This window comes from Tachypleus tridentatus, chromosome 7 (genome assembly GCF_004210375.1).
Source record: "Tachypleus tridentatus isolate NWPU-2018 chromosome 7, ASM421037v1, whole genome shotgun sequence".
Taxonomy (NCBI): Eukaryota; Metazoa; Arthropoda; class Merostomata; order Xiphosura; family Limulidae; genus Tachypleus; species Tachypleus tridentatus.
The window spans coordinates 25,467,895-25,493,837 of record NC_134831.1 but is presented as its reverse complement, the minus strand read 5'-3'; the positions used below and the strand labels follow the sequence as shown (position 1 = coordinate 25,493,837).

The 25,943-nt window shown below is 32.6% G+C and overlaps 1 pseudogene across 1 annotated transcript in view; it reads left to right on the top strand.

Moving 5' to 3' along the window:
- LOC143255332 (serine/threonine-protein kinase SIK1-like) overlaps positions 1-23,163 on the top strand; it is a 76,735-nt pseudogene extending 53,572 nt beyond the window's left edge. The window contains exons 5-10 of the transcript XR_013030556.1: positions 1,145-1,190; positions 8,866-8,990; positions 9,556-9,679; positions 11,822-12,053; positions 15,436-15,702; positions 16,237-23,163. The product of XR_013030556.1 is annotated as a serine/threonine-protein kinase SIK1-like (transcript). The remainder of the gene's footprint in view (positions 1-1,144; positions 1,191-8,865; positions 8,991-9,555; positions 9,680-11,821; positions 12,054-15,435; positions 15,703-16,236) is intronic.
- Positions 23,164-25,943: the final 2,780 nt, after the last annotated feature.

Below are 25,943 nucleotides of genomic sequence, written 5' to 3'. Positions count from 1 at the left end.
GTTTCCATAGCTCAGTGTTAAGCCACCGACACGCAATACAGTTACGCCAAGACTGACTGAAGCACAACGCAACAACGCCATTGGTCGCTTGGAAGCAGGCGAATCTCGATCAGATGTTGCCAGAGCTGTGAATGTCCACACAAGCACCATCACAAGGCTGTAGAATCGTCACCAACAACATGGATCAACTCGTGACCGTCCACGATCTGGCACACCTCGTGTGACCACGCCCGGACAAGATCGCAACATCCGGTTACATCACCTTCGGGATAGGACCATCACTGCGACGAATACTGCCTCAACCATACCAGGGTTGCGTAGGATTTCCGATCAGACCGTACGCAACCGTCTACGAGATTCTTAGGCCCCATGTGCAACCCATCATGGTGAACGTCAACAACGTTTTTCAACATGACAACACCCGTCCTCACACAGCCCGACTCACCACTGTCTTCTTGAGACACCACAACATCAACGTTCTTCCCTGGCCCTCCAGATCACCAGATTTAAACCCCATCGAACATCTTTGGGACGAGTTGGACTACGTCTGCGACGGCGACAACCTCAACCACAGACTTGCAGCAGCTTTGCAGGCTGAGTGGACAGCCATTCCACAGGATGTGATTCGTCATCTTATCGCTTCCATGAGCAGGAGATGTCAAGCAGTTATTGATGCTCACGGGGAGCATACTCGTTATTGACTTTGAGTGACGTTAAACTACACCTAGTGAGCGTGGACTTCGCCTTTGCAGACTTTGGATGTTCAGCAGTGAATGTGCAAAGTTTCACACATGTCATATAGAAATACCCGGAATGAACTTGTTAACAATTTGTTTCATATTTTGCCTTTTGCGTTTCTTTTTTTGAAGAGTATATTACGCTAACAATCATACTTTGATTTTAGAATATGCATTTCTATTAAAGAAACAGATGTTTAAAAAAAACATTCAATCGTATTAGTTTAAGATACTTATATTCGTACTCAAAGCTTCAACTCTTGTATATACTTTTTGTCATTTAAGATGTGCATTTAAGTTAAGATTTTTTTCTACGAAAATAGTACTACAATATGAGTATAAGACAGTAAATTTAGTTTATCTTTAACAGTAATGCTTGTCAAAACTTTTAAATATTTATATTTTAGGCAGAAAACCTTTTACTGGATGACAATATGAACATCAAAGTAGCAGGTAATTATTTTTAAGTAAAAGTGAATAATGTTTACAACACTAATTTTTTGGCATTCATAATGTCTTTACTAAGGGAACTAAAATTAACCTAACTAATGAAAAAAATTAAAAGCGATATTATATAGTTAAATTGATCTTAAGATAAATGTGTAAGTTTATATACTGAGTATAGAAGATAGCCTTTCTTTCTCACATTAATTCTTGGTTAAGTAGACGTTTCTTAACCATCTGTGATGATTAAGGATCACTCGTGTGCATTTCCATTTTTTCGGCTGACGATAGGTGCGTTGCATAATTTTGGACTATTTTATTGATAGTTGAAAATTACTTATTTCGCACTAAACACACAGTAGACCTCATTTTCTTCTGCACCGCGTACACATACATACTAGTCACGAGATGATTCTGTGGTAGAGCTCTGGATTTGGAAGCTGTAGAACTGATTTTATGTGTGTGCTATACCACAAAATATTCACCATAATTTAAGCGATGGGTGTGTTATAAGGGCGGCAGGCAGTTCTTAAGCCTGGATTATAGGTGGTAAGATGTTCCCGGTCAGTAACTCAAAATTAGGGACAATAACAGATAATTTTGCTATAATTACAAAATAGAGACACATCTACACACTGATTGAGCGGCAGAAGCCAGTGTAATAAATAGTAAACTGAACATTTCTTGAGCTCCAACTTGCAAGATAAACTCAGCTTTAAGCAGGCTAGTAGTTCCTAAACAGTACAATTTACAACTTCTTTTCATCTCATATTTACTAGAGCTATGGGAAAACGTTGTTAAATACACGTACAACTTAAAAACTTGCGCATTTGAAAAATATTAGTAAAACAGAATAATTTGAGAAAAGTTAGCCGTCTCACTCCATGTACTTGTCCCTTATTAAAACTCATAAAAGTGTATATTATTAAATTAAAATAATCAAGATTTGGGCTTTACTATACCAAATTTTCTGAAAGAGTTATGTTTAAAAAAACTTGATGCTGTTTAACGAATATGAGCCATACTAGCATTAACAGAATCATTACAAGAGATATCTCTATCCATTCATCTTGTGAGGTTATGGAATCTTATCCTTTATTCAGCCTAAGCTGATCTCACTGACATCGCATGATGTGATAAATTGTTGAAAGAGGTCCTGTGTGAAAAAAAAATCTTGTTTTTCTATTTATGGTTTCTGTTTTGTATTGTTCATAATAGTTTACAGAGTTACACAAAGATATATCTTTCATCAGTTATAGTCTGATAGTCTCACGAATGGTTAAACATTTTTGTTTCATGCTACAGTAATGTATCATAAACTCGCAGTTGAAAACATCAAAATTTTCACGTCTTAGCAGTGATGAAAGAACACATCAAGAATGAACCACTACCAAAACGGACTGATGTTACGATAGTGCAGTTCGTCTTTTATTCTCTACGTACGAATGAGAACAGATACCAAATATAGCCATTGCTAGTTCTTCTGATCTCGATAAACATTCAAACTAGATGCACTGACAGATTTGAGGGTTGAATATGCCCCAAACCCCATATTATGGTCATAGTGATTTCTGATGATACATTTGTGCAACAAAGAGTAACCATGAGATGGTACATTTGACTTTCTACAAAACTATCTAGTATGCACAGTTGTTTTGTGTAATCATAATAACATTACAAATCGAAATTACCTTCCACTTAACTCAGGCCTTAACAAATGTGAATACGAAATGGGGGTATCTTTTTCACGTCTTAGCAGTGATGAAAGAACACATCAAGAATGAACCACTACCAAAACGGACTGATGTTACGATAGTGCAGTTCGTCTTTTATTCTCTACGTACGAATGAGAACAGATACCAAATATAGCCATTGCTAGTTCTTCTGATCTCGATAAACATTCAAACTAGATGCACTGACAGATTTGAGGGTTGAATATGCCCCAAACCCCATATTATGGTCATAGTGATTTCTGATGATACATTTGTGCAACAAAGAGTAACCATGAGATGGTACATTTGACTTTCTACAAAACTATCTAGTATGCACAGTTGTTTTGTGTAATCATAATAACATTACAAATCGAAATTACCTTCCACTTAACTCAGGCCTTAACAAATGTGAATACGAAATGGGGGTATCTTTTTCGACAGTAAGTAAAATGTTCCACACTTCGAAACCAGTGGATGCTGTTTCTTGATAATTGGTTGCCTCAGGTCAGGAGACTGATGTCATCAAAGATGACGAGGCGAAAGTAGCATGTTTTGTCCCCAGGGGCGTTGTTAAGCCGCCAGAGTAAGTGGCCATTGATTATGAAATAGTACCAAAAAGCAGAGAATGTGTTTCTAGCCAGCCAGAACTCATACCATGCGTGTCTTATCATGTCTACAATTAAGCACTAATTAATTAAATCGTCCAAAGAATTCAATCAATCATTTATAATTTATTAATCCTAAAAACGACACTTAACAGAAACTAATTAAATAATTTATAATTATTGATGTCTTTAAATTGTCATAAAATGACACTTAAAAGTAATTCATTTACATTTAATTAGTCCTACAAGAACGATACAGTAACTAGAACTTATTCAATAAACTGATTAAAGATTTTCCATACTAAATTATCACATTCCTATTCTAAAAGGACTATATCTCACTTAATTTGAAGTAAACAGTACATGATTGTAGGTTTAAGTCGACCTAAAGAAGGTGATATTATGCAATAAATAAAACTTATTTTATACAACAAAATCGTTAAAAACCTTTATTATGTAACAATTAAAACTCTTATTAGTTTGTGATAAAATATTTTACGCATGTTACACAATATTTCCACATGTCGTATACCATATTTTAATGACGAACTACATAGGACAAGTCATCATGTCTAGATTTAATCATGTTAAAATCCATTATCTGTAATAAAAATAATAATAGAGTAATGTACTACTTACTCTTCTACATTCTATATAACAAATTATCACCCCCCAAATAGACACGAATCTTGTGAAAGTATGTAATACATTTTTAAACCTGCAGTATGTGCTTGTTAAAGTAGATTACCATAAATGAAGTATAATGAAATAATTTTGATTGCAAGTAATCAAAATTTCTTTATTATAGAAAATTATACAAAACATTTTATACATTTGAAAACTAAACTGCCTGCCCTCCCGTCATGCTTACCTTCACATACCACTTCTCTACAGCTTAAAGGGCCCGGCATGGCCAAGCGTGTTAACGCGTTCGACTCGTAATCCGAGGGTCGCGGGTTCGAATCCCGGTCGCACCAAACATGCTTGCCCTTTCAGCCGTGGGGGGCGTTATAATGTGACGGTCAATCCCACTATTCGTTGGTAAAAGAGTAGCCCAAGAGTTGGCGGTGGGTGGTGATGACTAGCTGCCATCTCTCTAGTCTTACACTGCTAAATTAGAGATGGCTAGCGCAGATAGCCCTCGAGTAGCTTTCCGCGAAATTCAAAACAAACAAACAAACAAATACAGCTTAAAAATATGCGTAAATAAAGACATGTAAAGTATTACACAAACATAAGTTTACAATCAATCTAAAACAAACTTTATGTCCACTATACATTAAATCTGACAATGTTTTTGTATCAAAACAAACTTATATACTCTTTCACTTTACATATCACTTCATAAAGCTAAATGTATATTTACAATATCTTATATCAAGTAGGATATTATTTACTGCTTACAGGCTACTAATTTGTTTTTGATGTAGAACTCATAAATTTGTCGTTTAACGCACAGAAAGTTATAAACACAGTCTACCTTCTTAAAGGTGTAATCGTTTGGACACAGAAAGAAATACCAATGTCGTTCATTTAGAATTTGGACAACTTTTATCTGAAGGACATTATAATAACATTTGATATTTACAAATAGCACAGTGTTCCTAATATTAAATTTGATTTTATACATGGTAGTGTATAATCCTTGTTATACCTCTGTTGTTTACGATGTTTAGTAAAGTTTATTACAGTAACATAAAGGCATATGAAACGGGTTCCCCTTAAGTTAAAGTTACCAAAGTTTTCATATTAAAGAATAAAAGGTGAGCAGGAGAGAAGGGAAACACTTTTACATTAATTAGTTTTATGCTCATGGATATCATTTGACGGCCACCTAGTGTACGTATAGTCGCTACAGCGTTATTTCTGAAAAGAAAAAGTTTGGGACTAATTGTTTGACGACATCCTCGAGGTCTCATGCACATAAAATTAACAGACAAACACCCACGAAATAGAGTACTGAACATTAGGTCATCCATCAATGATAAACTTATTCGGGCTTAAGAAAGTTGTAACCTTAGATTGAATACAAGTTTTTGTAGGTTTTTTATAAGGAGAATTCCAGTGACTGATAATTTTATAAATTTGGTAACTTGTAAATGAATAATAATTTGTTACCGTAACAATTTCAAAAATCCACGTGAGGAAATATAACTGCTTTGAAATAGTTGAAAAATAATTTGAATTATAACTGAAGATCTTATACAATTGATTGTCAATAATAACGTGTGAACGAGTTTGTAAGCATTAGATGGAAACAACTGTGTTACAACACAAGTACAAATGTGTAATTAGATCTCGTACATCTTTCATGTTTATGTAATCTAATTGGATATTATAAATTATAATTGAACTGATTTTTCATTCTGAAAATTATTCAAAGCCTACTGACATAGCCTGGACATTTGTTCCATGTTAGACACAGTTTGAAATGATAGTACAGTAATTTAACAGCTTGTTTGGATTATAAACATAATGGATTTATTTAATGTGTAATAAAAAATATGAATTTTTCTTGTCTCTTATTTTAAGACAGATGAAGAATACTAGAATATAAGCTCTGGTTTGTCTGTCGGTTTTATAAAAACAAAAGTAATACTTGTTTTTATCAATCAAAATCCTACTACGTATTTTTTAAATTATATATCGCCCTTAGCAAGATCAACTTTATTAATGCTGTTTATTTAGTAGAATCGATATTACATTTTTTTTCTTCTAAGTCCACTGATACAGTCTGACCATTTGCTCTATGCCAGGCAAGATGTGCAATAGTTGATGTTTTATCATTGATAACGACATTTTAGAAACAGTTTGTACAGTTTACTTAAATACAAAAATTATCTTTAACCGATATGCATTACAACATATTTACATTTTTGTAAAGCGAACAATCTATTTTAAGAACATTGTGAAAAACATAGATAGCGACAGTATATTGCAATTGGTTTTTATTTTAATAAACGTTTTACGTATTATTCTGTAAATGTCACATGTTTAAGTAGAATAGAACTCCTGGGTTGACTTTAATTAGAAAAAACAGAAACATAACAAGGATTGTGTACTAACTTCTATGAAAACAAATTTAATACATGATTGTTTCAGGATATTATGCTGTCATATGAAAAACTGTAAGATATATGTTATGAATATTTCTCTACTCGCTTAAATTATTACATCTTTAAGTATTTAAAATTATCAAACTTTACACGTTATATTCAAACAAATACATATGCGAGTTCTAGATTGAAACTAGTATAATGGATGTAATAGTTTATTACGATTGTAAACGTACTTCATTTAGAAAAAAAACGTGAAAGAAAGTTGCGTATCAAAAATAGTGAAATAGAATTTCGAAGTTGTTTGTCCGTTTTGTATAAACGATCTAAATATTTGTCTTTGGAGCGTTTCCTATCTATTTACGTCTAATATATGTTTTATTTACACTATCATATAAGTAAACATTTAAATATTCCTTAATGTATGAGTATATTTGACACTTTACAAATTTTGATTTGTATCCTGAAAGTCAGTTCTAAACTCTAAGTAAAGTGCACAGCTGATTTGGTTTTCAAATATTTTGTGTAATTTGTTAAATTAAGGAAACTTTGATTACTTGTGTAAAAATATTAGTTAATTAATATAAAATCATTTATGGTAACTGATGTTTTATAAACACTGAATTGTTATTAAAAATTTAATCTCGACTTATGGACAAATTGTGTAGTATTACAAAATGTATTTGTTTTTTTTTAGACTTTTTTGGCTTTTTAAATAATAGTAAGCAGAAAGTCGTCCGATTAAAATATTTAGTTGTATGACAATTATTAGTTATGTTTGATTTTTGAAACGTTAAGTGACCATACTCTTTGTGTATGTTTGAGGGTGATAAACGGTTATATACAAAGTGAAAGAAGAAATAGTAAATCACTCATTTATTATTTTTATTACAGATAATGGATTTTAACATGAATAAGTCTAGACATGATGACTTAGGAACAGTCATTAAAATAATGGTTTTGATATGAGGAAATATTGTTTAACAATGTAAAATATTTTATTGGAAGTTTTAATGATTGCATAATAAAGGATTTGTTGAAGATTCTGTTGTATAAAGTATAAGCTTTACTTATTGAATGATATTGCCCTCTTTAGGTCGACTTAAACCTATGATCATGTATTATATACATCAGATTAAGCCAAATATGGCCATTTTAAGACCGAAAATGTAATATTTGGTATTGAAGATTTTCAATCACTTGATTCAGTAAGTTTCATTGTATTGTCCGTGTATGACTGATTAATTGTACTGTATTTTTAGGAAGAATTAATTATAAATGAATTAGTTCTAAGCATTTTTTTTATGAACCATAAGTGATATTTTGGATGAATTATATATTATTTAATTCATTTGTATTAAGCATCCTTTTTAGGACGAACTAACTATAAATGATTTAATAAATTAACGTTAAATGCTCTTTTAGAACGTTTTAATTAATTTATAAGTGATTAATTAGAGACATGATGAGTTATGCATTGTATGAGTCATGGCTGCCTAGAAACTCGTTCTGTACTTTGTAGTACAATTATGCAAACATTAACAATGGCCGCATGTCATGGTGGCCTAGCAACGCGACCCCTGGTAACAAAACGTCGTACTATGACGTCGATATTTTTATTATATTATCCTCCGCCCTTGAAGCAGCCAATCAGTCTGAGATACAATTATTTGGATGCTGAAGGAGAAGACATACTACTGTCGTATTAATATTTTAACATTTTATAAGGACTCATGAAACCTGTAGATATATTTTTTTGTAATTAGTTTCATTAGCATTGGATATAATGTTTGAAATTATTTTAAAATGGTTCATTGTTTACACTTGTGCTTACTGTACTATTATGCATTAATTACTACCTTAACAGGAGAAAATACTAACTTAAGTATTCTAAATTATCCAATCTCTGATAGGTAGTGTTTGGATTACGACCAATCAAATTGCTAATAGAGAAGGTGGTGATATACAGTGCATTATATGTTTTAGGTTTTTGTGTATTAGTTATGACATTATGGCCTTTTTTCAGTTTGCTATACAGAATTGGCTTAAGTAATCTACAATTTACAAATCAGAAATTCTTGATACTCGAAAATCGATCGTTTGTATTGCTTGACCTGTAAGTTACAGATAATGTTTAAAAATGTTTGATATTTTGGTGTAGCTTATAAGAAAACATGATCTAGTAGAGATAAACTTTTAATATAAAATCAATAAACTATGGAATCATTAAGGTATGTGTTTTTGCTACAGTTAAATCAAGTTCTAATTATTTATTAAAGTATGTAACTAAGTTAGAATTTTATTTTCGTAGATTTTGGTTTCAGCAATTACTACTCATTGGATAACAGACTGACCACGTGGTGCGGAAGTCCTCCATACGCAGCACCAGAGGTATTTGAGGGCAAGACATATGTGGGTCCTGAGATCGATGTTTGGGTAAATACATAAAAAGATTAATTAAAAGTTAGCAACTGCAGTAAAAATTGGCATAAAGGTCGAATTGTTACTAATATGATCTTACTAACTAACAGTTGTTTAATCCTCTTAGAAGTTACATTCGTTGTTACAATAAACTAATTGCACATTTGTTTGTTTGCTTTAATTACACAAGTTAGTTTGGCTTAGCCTAATGGTTTGCATACATGAATTATGAATACACGATTTCATGGTTTGTGTTCTGTTTCCACTAAAACCCTGTTGAATTTTGAGACTGTAAGTTCTCTACACGAGTGGACATCGTTGACTTAGCTAACCTCTATCCAGTTTTTCAGTTAAAAGATAGGAAAGATTATGCTCAGGAAGGTCTTATGTAGCCTTGCACGAAAATTCTAATTAAGCCACCATTATATAGTACATTATTGTGAATTTTTCTTTTATCGCTAAAATATGTAATTTCAGAGAAAATTCCACATTAAATTAATTGTTTACTTATACCTACTTTAATTTGTAAGTTAAGTTTTATGGTTATAATGTTCTCGACTGATGATTTTCACTCATTTAGAGTTTAGGTGTGGTCCTTTACGTGATGGTGTGTGGAACTTTACCTTTTGACGGAAGTAGTCTTCAAGTCCTTCGGGAGCGTGTATTATCTGGACGATTTCGCATTCCGTACTTCATGTCTTCGGGTAAGAACTTTTGTTTAACTGTGTATTTAAATAAACGTATACAATTTTAACCACAATTTATTTTTAGAATGATTTTGAGACAAATTTGGTTAAAATGTATCAAGCTAAAATAATAGATGTCATTCTTTAGTTTCCAACGAACATCACTATGTTTTTGCACTGAACAATTTAAAGAATGTTTTATATAAAGAATCGGTTTACTAATGCTTGCCGAAATACTGCTACTGACGTTTTTGTCATAGTTCTCAACTCATTTGTGAAACTACCAAATCAGTTGGCTAGGGTCGTAGTTACTCTTTGTCTATACATATTAAATTTGTCTTTTTAAAGGTTGTATTAGTTTTCATTCTTCTTGCTTCAGATAGAACATGCAATTTTATATTTTGCATATTAAAATAATGAATATTAGGTTAAATACTGTTTTGAAATGCAGAGGATAGGAATAGGTTGTTATTAATGTCTGATTGATAAAGTCGTTAAGACTAAATTTTTATATGTCAAATAATATATTTAAATTTTGCTTGTACACGTATTGACTTACTTACTTTTGATTTCAAGCATTTCCATTTCCAGCATCTGTGCGTTAGGTGAAAAGACTGAAAGAACTTTAGTGAAAAATATACACAGAAAATGTATTACAAACCCTATTAAAAAAAAAAAAAAGCAGAAAAGTGCAAAAATGTTTTCTTAGATATGAAAAGTAATATTTATGTAGAGTATGAAAATTTGAGAGAAATGTAAACACTTTTTGTTTGAGTTTCGCGCAAAGCTACCTGAGGGCTATCTGCAGTAGCTGTCCCTCATTTAGCAGTGTAAGACTAGAGAGAAAGTAGCTAGTCATCACTATCTACCGTTGCTCTTGAGTTTCTCTAGTAACTCAACGAATAATGGAATTGACAGTCATATCTGTACACCCTCACGGCTAAAAGGGCGAGCATGTTTGGTGTGACGGGGATATGAACATGTAACCTGGAGGTTGCGAGTCGATCGCCCTCACCACTTGACCAGGCCGGGCCTGTCCAGCATCTGACGTTCATATGTATTTGTTTCTAGTACCTTTTAAAACGATTTTTATCGCCTGACTATATGTTAGAAACTGAAATAGTGTTTTTTCTTAAATATTGCTTAAACACAGTATTCTCTTTATTTCGTGAAGTTGATACTATGAATATATATTTCTTTAGAATTTCTATAAATATGCCTATTTTCACTACTTTGTGTCATCGGACTGCAAGGTGAAGATAGAGTTATTTGTAAAAAGTGTAATACTCTGTATGCTATTAGTCGATTGGAGGTTTTCTTAATACCATTGTAGACAAGATGTTTTATTCACTGGGCAGTTGACATGCAGACTTTGGCCTTGTGAAACTTTTTCTCACAATCTAATCATTGGCATAGCATCCAGTTTCTCCTGCAAACATATCATTAAATGTTAGAACATACACTCGCAACGAGGCAGAACTGAAAGTTAGAGGTCAGTTGTTAGTCTTGTGGTGTGTAGAATGTTTTCCATTGTCTAGATGTAAATTGGCCATAGTTTTGGTTTAAAAGGAGTTTCACTATTGCTATCGTCAAATTGAATAGCTTGGACTCAAAATAACTTGCTGTGATTGTATTTTTTATTACTGTCCGATGACCATTACGCACTTGTAAAACCTCCATTTGCCATCTCTGAGGTTTAGTTATATTTTATATGAAGCAATTTTAAGAATGAAGAATAAAGAATGAAGCAAAATGTACTATACAGTAGTTTTTACGTGGTTATTACAAGTCATGTAGTTACTATAATATACTGTATCGAAGAAAATATTATGGAGACAGATGAAACCAATTTAATTATTGTTTATTTCCGAGTAAGGTGCTATAAATTAAACTATATTCTAAGTTAAACAACTAAGTTACATTTGTGTCATATTTATTTTACGGATTGAATAACAAGTTATTTGCAATTCAGATTATGATTGATTACCAAATGCTAACGTTTCATGACAGATAAACTGGAATTAGTAACAGAATATTTTGTGACCATAAGTTAAAATAATTAAATTATTGCTATGACAATTTAATTTTGGTGCATGAATTAAATTGGATGAGAAGATATGCATATAATGTCAGCGTTAAAATATGTTTATGTTTTTCTAGAATGTGAAAACTTAATTCGTCGGATGTTAGTGTTAGACCCAAGCAAACGGATCACTGTAGAATACATCAAACAACATAAGTGGATGCATGGTGTAGGTGGGAACTTTTGCTTCTTCCACTACATCATGATCCTTTTTCCATTGATAAGGAAGCAGCAAAGACTAGGGAATTCAACGAGAAGATTCTGAGGTTAATGGAGAGTCTAGGCATCGATACAACTAAAACTAGAGAGGTGAACAATACTTGGATTACTTATATTACGAATTTGACATGAAACTAAGCATTGTCACAGCTATTTCTCTAACAAAATTACCTTTCCAAATTTACTCATGCAATTAATAATATACGATTCTAAAAACTATTTGCGAACTTTCCATCTTTTTCTAGTTGATTTTTTAAATAAGCAGAACTTCATAAATTTGAACATTACCATTGAGAAAACATTGTAAAAATTTTTTCAAGGGTTAGTCATTGTTTATGAACAATTTTGAAAGTCAAAGTGAAAAATGAGATAAAATAATCTACATAAGTGTCAAATGATCATGTTTGTTTGGAGTTGAGCACAAACCTGCACATTGGGTTATTTGCGCTCGACCTACCACGTGCATCAAAATCTGGTTTCTAGAAGTTAAATCTGCAGACTTACCACTATGGTCCACTTACCTCTACGGTTACCATGACTTTTTCTATCACATTTGTCCAGCTTACAATAGTTATGGCTTCTTCTTGAGTAAAAGGTGGTCTGGTAACTAATTATTTACTATCTTTACATGATTTTCAATGTATTGAACAAGTTTACTTGATGCAGTCATTTCAGTTTGGAAAGTCCCCATACCAGGCTTTGTATGATGAAAATAATCGCAACCGAATTTTGTGTCCTACTAACAAGTTTCTGTACCGCTTGGTCATCAGCTATGAATTATCAATGTAGTATTGACATGTTTTTATGTTTGTGATGAAATGTAAAATTACTTTAATTATGTTTTGAAAGTTTACACTTTGAATTTGACTGTACAGAATCTTCAGATTTTTCAAAATGTTCAACTAACTGACTTTCACCTTTGAGCTGTTGTTTATTCTCATACTTATCCATTAGTCCAGGGGAAACCAGAATATGGTTTACTCTTATTGATTGGGCAAATAAACAATCATGTATGGCCAGGTGCTCAGGGCGCTCAATTCGTAATCTGAGGGTCGTGGGTTCGAACCCCCGTCACATCAAACATGCCATTTCATCCGTGAGGGCGTGCACATGTGATGACCAATCTCATTAATCGTTGGTAAAGAAGTGGCCTAAGAGTTAGCAGTGAGTGGTGATGACTAGATGCCTTCTCTCTAGCCTTTGAATGCTAAATTAGGGACGGCTAGCGCAGATAGCTCTCGTGTAGTTTTGCGCAAAATTGTAAAAAAAACAAACCAGGCAAAGTTATTTTGTAGATAGAACTAAATAAGCCTCCTCCATATTTTTCATTGTCATTTAAGTAGATAGGGCCCCACTTTACTGCCCAAGGATATCATCCTAAGCTGAGAGGAATGATGTCAAAGATGACTAGGCCAAACTTACAAAAGTTGTCACCAGAATTCTTGTGAATTTTATGCATTCGATAAAGTGTGAAAGATTAGTATAATGTTTCACACGAATCGTCAGTAATAACACTAGTTACAAAAAGATGGTTGGATAAACCAGATCTTTTGAATCCTTTATATATTTTTTATATGAAAGAAACCGTGCGCATGTAATGAACCTCTGAATTAAAGCATGAGTTAAAACTGTGTAGAATTATAATTTTTCACTGCACAGTTAGATCATATATTGGTTGGTCTTGAACCATTTGATTGAACAGCTTCGATTTCATTTTCATAGCAGTGAGTATGCAGCATATCACGTATTTACCGTTACCTTTTGGTGTAGCTTGAACTATGCAAGGTAAAAATATGCATTGTTCTTTTTTAACAAACTTCTGGATATTGGGTGAATTCCATCTAGTGCTCCAGTCTTGTTTTGACTTTATCAAGACAAAGTAAAGATGGACCATTTTTGAAATTGCGGGGTCGCACATGGTAAAGTGGTCGCTGATTCAATTCCCCGTCACAATAAACATTTTTCCACTTTCATTTGTGGAGGCATTATATGTGATGGTGAATTCCACTGTTGATAAAAGTTGTACAAGAGTTGAAGGTAGTTATTGATGACTAGCTGCTTTCCTTGCTGTCTTTCACTGCTAAATTAGCGACGGCTACCGCAGACAGTTCTCGTTTAGCTTAACGCGAAAATCATAATTCTCTTAATCTTTAATGTTTTTTGGTTAGATATTATCCTCAACTTGAACTGATGTTAGGCCACGTTTCACAGTCTTGTAAGATTGAATGTACGTTGTTCGAAACTCATATTTTTATTTTAAGAGGCCCACATGTCATATTTATTTTAGGATGAATCTTGTCACGTGCTTTTGCATCAACCTCCTCTTGTTGAATAAATAAATAGTTGTGTGAATCGATGTACCTAATCCAGTCATTGTGCCGTACTGAAAGATAATTGTCTAGATTAGCAGTTCCATGAAGGCAGCTCTTACTCTTATTTTGTAAACCCCTTTGTGCTTCACATTGTCGTATTGTATCTAATAGTCCAGCAGTAGTTCTTGTAATGTCCCTGGGTCATTTATATACGATCCCATTATTTGCAATATGTTTTAATAATATTTCTTGCACTTTTGCATGAGAACCTGTTGTACATGAGCATCTAAATTAATAGTTTTGTTATGCAGGCATGTTGGAGAGACAGTTTTCCACCAAAAGTAATTACACTAAATCTCGGTGGAAAAAGATATGTTTAGTATTCCATTATTAACAGCTAACATGTGGCACAGGTTCAAAATCCACGTAATGTACCTTCAGGACAATGACTTTCTGGTTTTATGCATAAATCTAGAAGACAAGCTTTATCCTGAAAGTCTAACAGAATTGTCAAGTATTTTCAGGGGGAGCTGTCATATTCTGTGCAGGATCCAATATTTTTGTTTTGCCATGTGCGATTTATTTTTCCTACTTTTGGATTGATAAAGCTGTCTTTACTCGTAGATCCACTCTTGCATAATCTGTGAAAACTCATGGCAGTTAGACCACCATTCCATTTTGTTTTCCCCAAAAAATCTCATATTTAACTTCATTTGTTCTACTGCTAGACACTTTAATGAGTCAAATTGGGTCATGACATTTGTCTTCAGTTGAGTATATCATAAAGTATTCACAGTAAGTTGATTATTTCAACTACAGTAATTTTCTGTCTTCTGGATTGTTATACTTCATTTTACCATCTTTCCAGTGTGACGTATAGTAATTTATCTGGGACGAGTCTCCCATTTATTTACAATTTAAAATAGCCTGAAATATGGATTTAGAAGTTAATTAAATATCAATATGTATTAGATTTATTAAATTTGCCAACAATATATGTCATTAGTAGTATTTTGCTATCTATTGGTACACAACTCATTCACTATTATTATTTTTTTATAGATAATATGTATGTGTATACTTTTGATATGTTAAATGTTTTAAGCCATAACATATAATTATAATCAAGAATATTGTTATTGAGCATTTTTCTCTTCCAGTCTTTAGCGAATGAGAAGTATGACCATCATGCTGCCATCTACTTCCTTTTATTGGATCGCCTTCGGCAACATCGAGCAACTGTTTCAGCTGCCATATTGAAACAACTAACTGGTATTTGTGACCTGCGCAGACCCAGCACCATAGCTGAGCAAACAATTAGAAAATTAGAGTCACCATTACCAGTGTATAACCTTTATCCTCATCAAGTATGCCCGACATCTAGGTTGCCTATGTCACCAGCAGGTGCTGTAGATTATCAGTCTAAGGTAACTTACTTTTTAATCAACGCATTTCACTGGAAAACATTCAGTAATCGCATTTTGATATAATGTATTCTAAATATCTTTTTGTGTTTAGTTAATTCAAAACAAAGTCAATGGAAGCACTACTTTTACTTTGATTACAATTTCAAAATGGATTGCCCACCCAAATGATTGATACTAATACAAGTCTTCTTTTAGTACCAACTTATTTGGCTACTTAATCAGATGTCATAGGCTTTTATTCTGACTCTCCACATAGTTTGAAATGGCATTACCACGTGCACACAATTAATATAACTCTTGCAACACACAATATATAAATAATTAAATACGTATAAGAAAGCACAATTATCCTCAGTTATGAAGGGTGTTCTGCAAAAGATAATACGTTTTTCTTAAACATTTACAGCATACAGTTGAATATATTTTCAAGAAGTACATATATTTTTAGAATATTTCTACTATTTCAATATTTCATGCTTTTATTTCTGTTCTTTTTTATCTGTTTTTTTTTCTAAATACTTCTTCTTGTTACAGTCACGTCCGTACATTAGTGATTTGAGACATCATGTGTTTAGTAAAACAATAGAGGAAACCACAACAGCTGGTGGACCTTTTGTTGGCCATGCGTATCGAATAAGCAACAAAGAGATTGGTCAACTTTTACCCCTTTCAGTCCGTTTTAAACGTAAAGCTTATCAAATCCCTAATGTTTCTCAGCGTCAAACTGGTACTCCCATGTGTAGCGTAAGTGAGTCATTAGATGAAGGATTGGAGGCTGATTTTAGCGAAGGATCTAGAGACTCCAAGACTTCACCCTTAGTTACACAAAGATCGTCTTACCAGTATAGTGAACACGTTACTTGCTGTGGACCAGTCTTCGAATCAAGTGATGGTCATAGAGATAGTCCACCAATAAGTAATCTCACACAAATGCTTAGTTTGTCAGACTCGCCAGTTGGAAGTTTCACTAGCCAAGAGTCTAACTTCGATAGTTTTGATTCGCAAATAGAAACAGACTTTGCGTCTAGTCTATCTTCTTGTGCTATGCAGGAAAACTTGAGTATTGGAAATTTTGATGATAGTCGTGAAGAATTGCCATGTCAAACCATTCCATGTGAGGTTCTCTCACAAACTAGAATTCCCATTCGAATTAACTACAAAAATCGTTCTTCTTATAGACATAATCCAATAGACCTAGACTGCTGTGCTAAATACTCCCCTACAAGTTTTCGAGAAGGCCGTCGTGCCTCGGATAGTTTTTTTACTGAAGGTGTAGTCCCATTTTGTCAGAGACTTAGACAGTCTTCTAAAGCTCGTGGGATTGCTATATTAAACAAAATTAAACAAGAATGTCAGCAACTTCAGAATCAGTATCCAAGTCATTTGGAGCACGCTCAGCACTTCCAAAATAACCTACAACACACACAATACTGGTCAGTTACCAGAAGCTCAGTTCCATCTTCAAACGACCATCTGCGAACCAAAATTTATAAACGTGTCGATTTCCCCGAGAATGTTAGTGATATATCAAATACTTCAGCTTTCAGACAAACCACAGTTTGTGAAGAACCCCAGCTAGTGCCTTCCACAGAATGTGGAGAAATGCTAGTTGGTCAAAGTAAACTTTTGCAAAAACAAGGACTTCAAAGTCTTCTGCAGAAGAGACAAATATTGCAGAAGCAGTCGGCACTTTACCGCTGGCAGACGGTGGGTCAAACATCATACACACTTGCGCAGCAAGTCCCTTTGTTGCCTCCTCGTCCTGCAGATCTTATGAGTACTGTGTTACCTTTCCAGCCCATTAGTGAAGTCATATCTTCTCAATCAGATGAAGAAACTCATAGTCAGTTTTATACACAGGAAGACAAACCTCAATTTCTAGAATAGATTAACTTTCATTTCGCCACTTCAGCTCTACAGATGAAAACGATTCCTCAAGCGAGTGTGTTAGAATGTATTTAGGAAAAAGAGAAAGAAAAAATTATATCTAATCAAACCAGTGAGATTTTTTTTTGACAATCTGTCAACACAAGTCCACGATGGTTTTACTGTCTTAAAACTTGTACATTTTCTACGGTAATACCAATACGCTGAATCCGAAAAATAATGTCCATTTTCCTCCATCAGGTACAGATTTTTCACAATACGCTGTATGTACTTTTATGTAAGTGAATCATTTTCATTAAAATCAAGTCACATTTTGTTATGCTAAAAATGTTGACAACCACTGGCTGTTGCTTTCTTTAAGACAGTTGGGACGTGAGAATATTATTGATGGTTCTAGAACTCAAACATAATAAAGATAATGGTAGTTGTGGTAGAGGAATTAATAATTTAATCTATGTAAGAGTTTTTTTTTTCTTCTCGATTTGTAAAATATCCTCATGCGATAAAAAAAATGAATATCATTTTCGAAATCTGCACAAGTGAATTATGGAAAATAAATTATTAAAACGAAAACACCTTTTATGAAGTTTAAATTCGGAGGTCTGTTATAATTAAAGTCGGATAGTACGTACTGATTGCATGTAATCTAATTCAGCAGGAAATGCAAGTTTGCGTAGTAAGTACTCTTAATTCAATTGATGATTTTTTGATAACTTAAGAAATGTAAACCAGTAAAAAGTTATTTTTGATTATCAATATATCCTCTTTAAATAAAATCCTCTTTGTCAACTGAGGCATGTTTTACAACTTAGGAATTAGCTACAAATAGAAAGTAATTTATATGAGAAATGAAGAGATGTTTTAACTAAATAAAATTGTTTATAATGTAGTACATGTAGCATTGTTGATTATCCACTTAATCAGTTTGTTGCTTTAGGTAAAAAACGAATACGAATTTCTTACACAAATGGCAGCAACGCAATTAGCTTTGAAAAACAAACAAACAAAACTGTTAATACAACAGTACTGGATTAGAAAACTGTCAAAGTACATTTCTTCGTACCAAACTTTGTTTTTACTATTCTGTATAGGCAACACTGGAAGTGGGTTAAAAATCAATGAACTTTTACTCTTTAAAGTTTACTGAGAGACTTCATTTAAAAAAAAAGCTACAGTTATAATAACTTGGTATGTATGAAGTTATAAAGAGTGAACCCAGTGGAAGCTATTTCGATAAATTTCTAAATATACAGCTGAAGAGCCTAGTCCCAAGTCATTTACAAATCACAATTCTTGTGAAATTAAAGATAGTAAAGAGAAAACGATCAAAATATAGATAATTTGTTAAAATTGCAGCAATTGAGAAGATTAATTCGCTAGGATTAAACTTAATCATACATTAGAACCGCAGTAAAGTAAAACCTATGACTAAAAAGTCACAGTGTTACCATATTGGACAGCAGTGTTTCATTTATTAAAAACGGTACATATATAATTAAAAATGTCAGTACACGTGTTCCCAGCAAATCGTCTCTAAATTCTTCTGAAACTACATGATAATACGTTAATATATATTTAGTTAAAGAAAATATTAATACTAAAGAGTTAAGTAAACTGAAACAAAAGGAAATGGAAGGACTGCGTTGAAAACAGCAAATCCACACTTCTAATTATATTGGTTTCTTGTAATCTAAAAACAAGCTGAAACAAAAGTACATTAAAGTGGAAATAAAAACGCTGCACAAATTGCAAGAATCCCAGGGTACAGGTTTTAATGTCAGATAAAATGTACCCTAGGTTTTGGAGGTGACTGCGGAATAGGACCCACATTGCGGTGGGGACACACTGTATATCAGTCTCAACCTCCATTCGCCAGTCTTTTATCAAGAAATAAAATAAAGAAATAGCAGTAGAAATTAATGTTTGTAAATATAAACATAAATTAGGATAGCAAAACGTGAGTGCTCAAGCCCGCAACGTCCCTCATTTATATCACTCTTCTCTGCCTGCAGGCAGTTGTCAGAAGGTGACTGCTCTTCAAAGCAAAGGAGGAGGAAAATAAATAAAAATGAAATGAAAAAATACATGAATAATAATGAGGTCCTACCATTTGGGAGTAAGTAAGTTAAATAAAAACTTAGCTCTTGAAGTTAGCATTCCAGCCCCCATTATGGTAAAAGGTACCAGTTAGTAGCCCAGTAAAGAAATTATACTAATAAGAAGGTTCCCAACAAGCTACTTAAACTAATTAGTGTAACTCCCACCTACCATCCATCAATTAAGTCTATCTATCAATTTACATACTTTAAACAAGTTATATATACGGTAACTTACTCATCCGCGTAAAGTAGTGCCAAGTTGTGAAATGATCTTATTCACAACTAAAAATAGTTATGAGAAACGTTGGGTTAAATTTCTTTATATCTATTGTATATTTATTAAAGAATATTTTAGTAATTTTATTTAAAGGTTCATTATTGAACCCATTTAATATTAGTTTCTGTATCATTATTTCAACATTATTAATAAAATATTGTAATTTATTACAAATTTTACAAAATCTGAATAATTGTGAAGTTAATGCTTATAATAGAAGGGTATGGTAAATTATTATTAAAAGAGGGTGAACCATATATTGGAAAGGCAATTTTTTATAAAAAATATTTATATTAATATCCTTACCAATTTTTAATTTTAAATAGAATTAGAAATTGAACAAACTTCAATATCTAATACAGAAGGACATTAGAATACATTTTATATCTCAAATTATAGCCTTTAGCCTGGGATTCTTTCAATTAGTGCAGAGTTTTTTATTTTTGTTTCAGTTTGTTTTAGATTATAACAAAGTAATTTAATGTACATATACAGGTTATTTTCCAACGTGCCTATTTCACAACATTTATTTGCTTATTTCGTAGCAGTAAAAAGTGTGTTGTAAGGCTGAGATGCACATTTCTTTGTTTATTTAGTTTTATTTTTCTTCAACTTTTGTGTTTGAAAACCTCTATTATATTTTGCTACAATAGTGTCTGGAAGATTGTACTGGATTGACTTTCTTTAAAATAAATTATTCTATGAACTTATAATGTAAACAGGATGCAAACTGTTGCTTTCCAGTGCGTTTGCGATATGTGTCTATATGTACAACAGCTCATCATAATTCACCAGTAATAAAGCTATTTTTTACAACTGTAACAATTTGAAAAAAAAAATTTCGTTAAACAATTTTTTTTCAAATGGCAGTGCTATAAAACTCGGAATGTTAAAGTGTAAAATGATAAAATTTCTGATTTTCAGGGTTATATGTTCTATTTCTTAATATTTTTGAAACAGCGTCATTCTTTTAACTACTGTAAAATTTACTAATAATTGTGAAGTGAAAAATAGTGGCTAGTCTAACCTATATAAAAACTTATCGAAATAGAAGGATTCATAAAAGCCAAAATGCATTTATACAGATAGAATTGTTTGACTACTGTCTGCCGATTAAATGTTAAGTGATGGGGATGCTAGAGAACCATGAGGGTGGTATTACCGTGAAACACCTTATAAGTGCTGTAAGTGTTGACATAATAAGCCTAAAGAAAGACATAGTGTGGGATCACTAAGCCTAGAGGGAAGTGCATAAAATTTATCCTGAAAGTAAAAATATCGATTCAGTTTTAAACTTGTTTCAGAATTAAGCCATTTTTGTTATACCAATGTTTTTAATCAAATAAAACTATAAGTAAAAAATCAACTTCTTTAATTTTATTTTATATGTTCCGTACGTAGACTAACAACAATATTAGATTATACTTTTGTTGCTAACCAACATGACATAAAAACTTTCTTAGAAAGTAGTTTTACTAAACACACTTTCTTTTCTGTATATCAGAAGCTGTTAGTCTGAAACTGGGTTTACCAAGTATTATTCCATGAAAACGCCCCGAATTCATTTCATGAATAATTGTAATTTACCGACGTTTAACCGAGTTACTTTTACTGTAATTAAAAGTTAATTCACGTAGGATGTTCTTTAAATTTAGGCTGTAGTCGGCATAATTTGTTTGTTGATAACTGTATAGTGTAATGAAATGTTACTAGTGTGGTGGTGAATATTAAGAAACAGGAAGACAAAGCACCCAGTGAGAGATAACTTCCACGGCCATAACGTAGTATATATTTTAATGCTTCTAGATGAGTAATAATAAATATAAATAAATAATATAAGTGTTGTCTATCTTTATGTCATATAAATTGATGGTTGTATGTCAAGCTCAAAATATTTTACACCACTGGCTTTGAGAATGATTGATAACATTATTGTAGTAGGTGTGAAATAAAGCAATAATGCTTTTGGGCAGCTACAAACATGTAGCCTCGGTTTTTGTTTTATTAGTATTATTATTTGTAACAATTAGTGGTAACCGTTACAGTTTCTTTAAGATATATGTTTTGCCATGACCTGATGATTAAGTCACTCGACGGTTTAACAGGTGTGTGTGTGTGTTATAGCAAAGCCACATCGGGCTGTCTGCTGAGTCCACCGAGTGGAATCGAATCCCTGATTTTAGCGTTAGAAATCCCTAGACTTATTGCTGTACCAGCGGGGAACAAGCTCGACGGTCAATCCAATTATTCGTTGGTAAAAGAGCACCTAATAGTTGAGAGTGGGTGGTGATGACTAGCTGCCTTCTCTCTTATCTTACACTCCTAAATTAGGGGTGGCTTACGCAGATAGCCCTCGTGTAGCTTTGCGCGAAATTCAAAACAAACAAACAAATGAAATCCGCTGTTCATTGGTAAAAGATTAGCTCAACGTTAGTGGTAGCTAATGTTAATTATCTGCTTTCCCTCTTTCATCAGTGCTATATTAGGGAAGGCTAGTGCAGTAGCCCTCGACTAGTTTTGTTCGAAAATTCAAAACAAACCGAACCTTTGTGATACTAAGAAAATTTTCAAGTATTTGGAAAATAGAACAAAGCCATAAATAGTGAATATAATATTGAAATGAAATATGAAGGTTTCTATGAAAATTAAGATTAAATGTATATAAAACTCCTTGTGTTGACACCTGTAATTTTTTTTATTTAAGTGTCTTTAAAATCAAATAAATATTCCAAGACGTAACGCCATTAAAAGCAAATACAATCATTCGTTTACATGTTTAAAATATATCCTTCATTTTGATTTAACTGCTAATGTAAATTAGGAATTGTCAGTTGTTGGACCTAATATAAAGACTCTGTATGTTACAAATATTGTACTGGCTCATTTTTACTTTATATTTGAATAACCAAAAATTTTGCTTTTATATTATTATATTTTTAGGAAATTACGTTTTTGTTATGATGTACTAAATCAAATAAAAACACTGAACTGTTGGGGGTGTTAACAGGAGAAATAGTATTTTGTTTTTTTTTTTTTTTTAATTGTTGGTGTCTATTTCGTAGGTATGCTCATTTATAATAAGGAGTGTGAAAGAAGTGGACAAACCAAAGTTATTCTTTTGAATTTTAAACTGGGTATGATTAATATTGTACACTATACAACTAATCAAGAATTGTCAATAAAAGTGTTAGTTTGTGCTATTTATTGTATCATTTATTTAGAATAAATATGTTCAAACGTTATTCTGTAACAATGGATATCATTTCAGCTATCTTATTGAGTTGTGATGTTGATATCAGTGTATTACAATATACATCTACATTGCATTCAGAATTCTATCCTAGTCCAATGAACAGTTTTGTTACCCAAGCTATGATAATAAAGCTAGTACTTTTTTCTTTGAATTTCCGATTTATGTCAATTCTTAAGCATTGTAAAATTGTTTGGTGAAGAAATGTTTTTGATAGATTCTAATAAAATGATTAAGCTACATAATTTGATAATAAAATAATTGAATCACATAATTTGTAAAATGTCCAAAATACTAATCATAGTATGACTCGCGCAGCGTTAACCAAAGAGAAAATAAGATTCAAATTTTAATAAGTATCAGTTGAAAGTTTCTGTGCAATGCTAATTAATTCTTTAGTTTATATTGTAGGATTGTATATAGTGACATTAAATGTCCATGTGTGTAAATAAAGAAAGTAGATATTAGTCAGATGTTGTGCTCTTTATTCTTGTTTATGTAGGTTTTATTTACCAAACATATTTTAATGAAAGCTTCCTAATTGTTTATGAAATTACCCTTCAAAATATTTTATATAAATGTTAGCGTTTAAGAAATTTAAGTTACGACTAAGCATTTCTGTTAAATGTTAAGATATTAAGCTTAAAACATAAATAGTTATAGCTAGTTTGTAAATAGTAATTTTGTGTTATATTATCCAAAGTAAACTTATAATTTACACGATAATAAAGAAACTAATCACCAAACAGTGCTGAAAAAAATACAAAGGTTTGACAAATAAGATTAAGTTTAGAGATACATTTGGTGTATCAGTGGATTAGGCCTGGGTGCGCTCGAACGATTGCGATAATAAACGGGAGACTTGCTACCGAAATAGCACGGAAAATATTTTGTTAAGTTTCATTGTTGCTTCAATTTTATCCTGTGATGGGAAACTTGAACTTAACATGGCAAAGTAAAGTAATGATGATATCTCTTTATCCTGAAGAGACGTAATGCCAACTTATTGGTAATTCTTTCCATTTATTCAAGATGTCAGGTTAAAGCATCAAGTCAGATATACAAAGTTACAGAAGCATGTTTACGAACAATGTTCATGGTGTTTTCTTTACCGATATGCGTAATCTGACTTATAGCCACAGAGTGGTCACGCATTTAGTTTTCCTGAAGATGTTCTCATAGATCGGTACTTACATCCAGTGAATGGTCTGTGGAAAGTTTTTAAGATGTGTACAGTCTAAGATTTATATTGGTGTTCGTAAAGAAATGTGTTATAGTTAAAAGTGGACCATCAAGCACCAGAAGTAGCACGATAACGAAAAGTAGAAATATCATTCCTGCAAAGTATGGCTAACCTTCTGTAAAGCCATCTTATAAAATTAAGAAATGTCCAAGTGAAGGATGTGTAAGAAAATGCAGTAATATATCACTGCAGATGTAAACCAGGGTTTGATGAGAAACGTTCGGCTACTTTACAATGTAACAGTGAAACACTACTTGATTCAGATTACCAAGAAGAAAATGTAAAAAAAATTGTTAAATGATGAAGAGCTAATAAACCATAATTTTGAATACGGGAGTCTCCAGTCCTAGATAATGAATAGAAAACTCACAAAGTAGTACATTTGGCACAGCAACAACGTCTCACTTCTAGTCAATCCAGAACGATAATCTCAACTATAAAGCGCTGGGCTTTGTTGGAACCGAGAGTCCGTCAAATAATAGTAAACAAAAAGAATAAAATCCACAAAAGTTTTCATTAGTAAGAAATTAAGGAAACTGCAATCACAGGAATCCCAACTGATCAAATAGGTATTAAGCTGTCAGTGAAAATACGTATAAATTTTTTGTACCTTTGGTTTCCGTAACTCTTAAACGGCGGGCATGTTGTAGGTAGCAGTATCCATTCATGATGGCCGCCGTTTAAGGGTTAATCGTGGTCTTAGAAATCGTTGTGTTAACATACTAGAGAGCCTGTAGAAAGTTTCCAAAGATTGGTGGTCTAAGATTAACCTGTCAGATTAAAGACAATGATGATAGAGGAGGACATTTTAAAGGCAGAGCTGGACCTAGAATAACACTTACATAAAGTTCAGTTAGCCTCAGTGTAAATGGATCATTTTTAAACATGGTAAAGTTTCACTTAAGTAGCAAGCTATTAAGAACTTGATAAAGCTGTAGATATTAGTACAAGCAAGTTAACACACCAGTCTATAATCCCAAGGTAAGTGGATGAAATATATATAATATTACGTTTAAAGTTACAATTAAACTATTTACTAAGCTCAATGTTCTTCTATTGAATGCCTGTTTTTTGTGGTTTTTTCTTTGCTAAAATGAAATTAGTCTGAAGTTTATGATTTCATAGCTGGCTAGCCAGGTTCCCACACCTTAAATTGCGGGTGCACTATACGAGTGGCGTGCTCCTTAGCATGGATGGCGGGTGGTAGGGGTCTGTTGATTGGCTGAATTCTGTTTTGTTAGAGGCTTAAAGTGAAGGACGGCATTATATTAAATACAATTTCTTGTATACATAATGTTGAATTTGAAATTAACATTTTCATATGGGTACCATATGCTTGGTTACTGTAGACACAGATGGGATTATTTGTGTATATAGTTTTCGAAGTTGGTTACAAGGTGAAATATTAAGTTATTAATAACTATTTATAGAGTTCACGACATCACCCCAGTAATCATTTTTGTGACACTTGCTAACATTAATTAT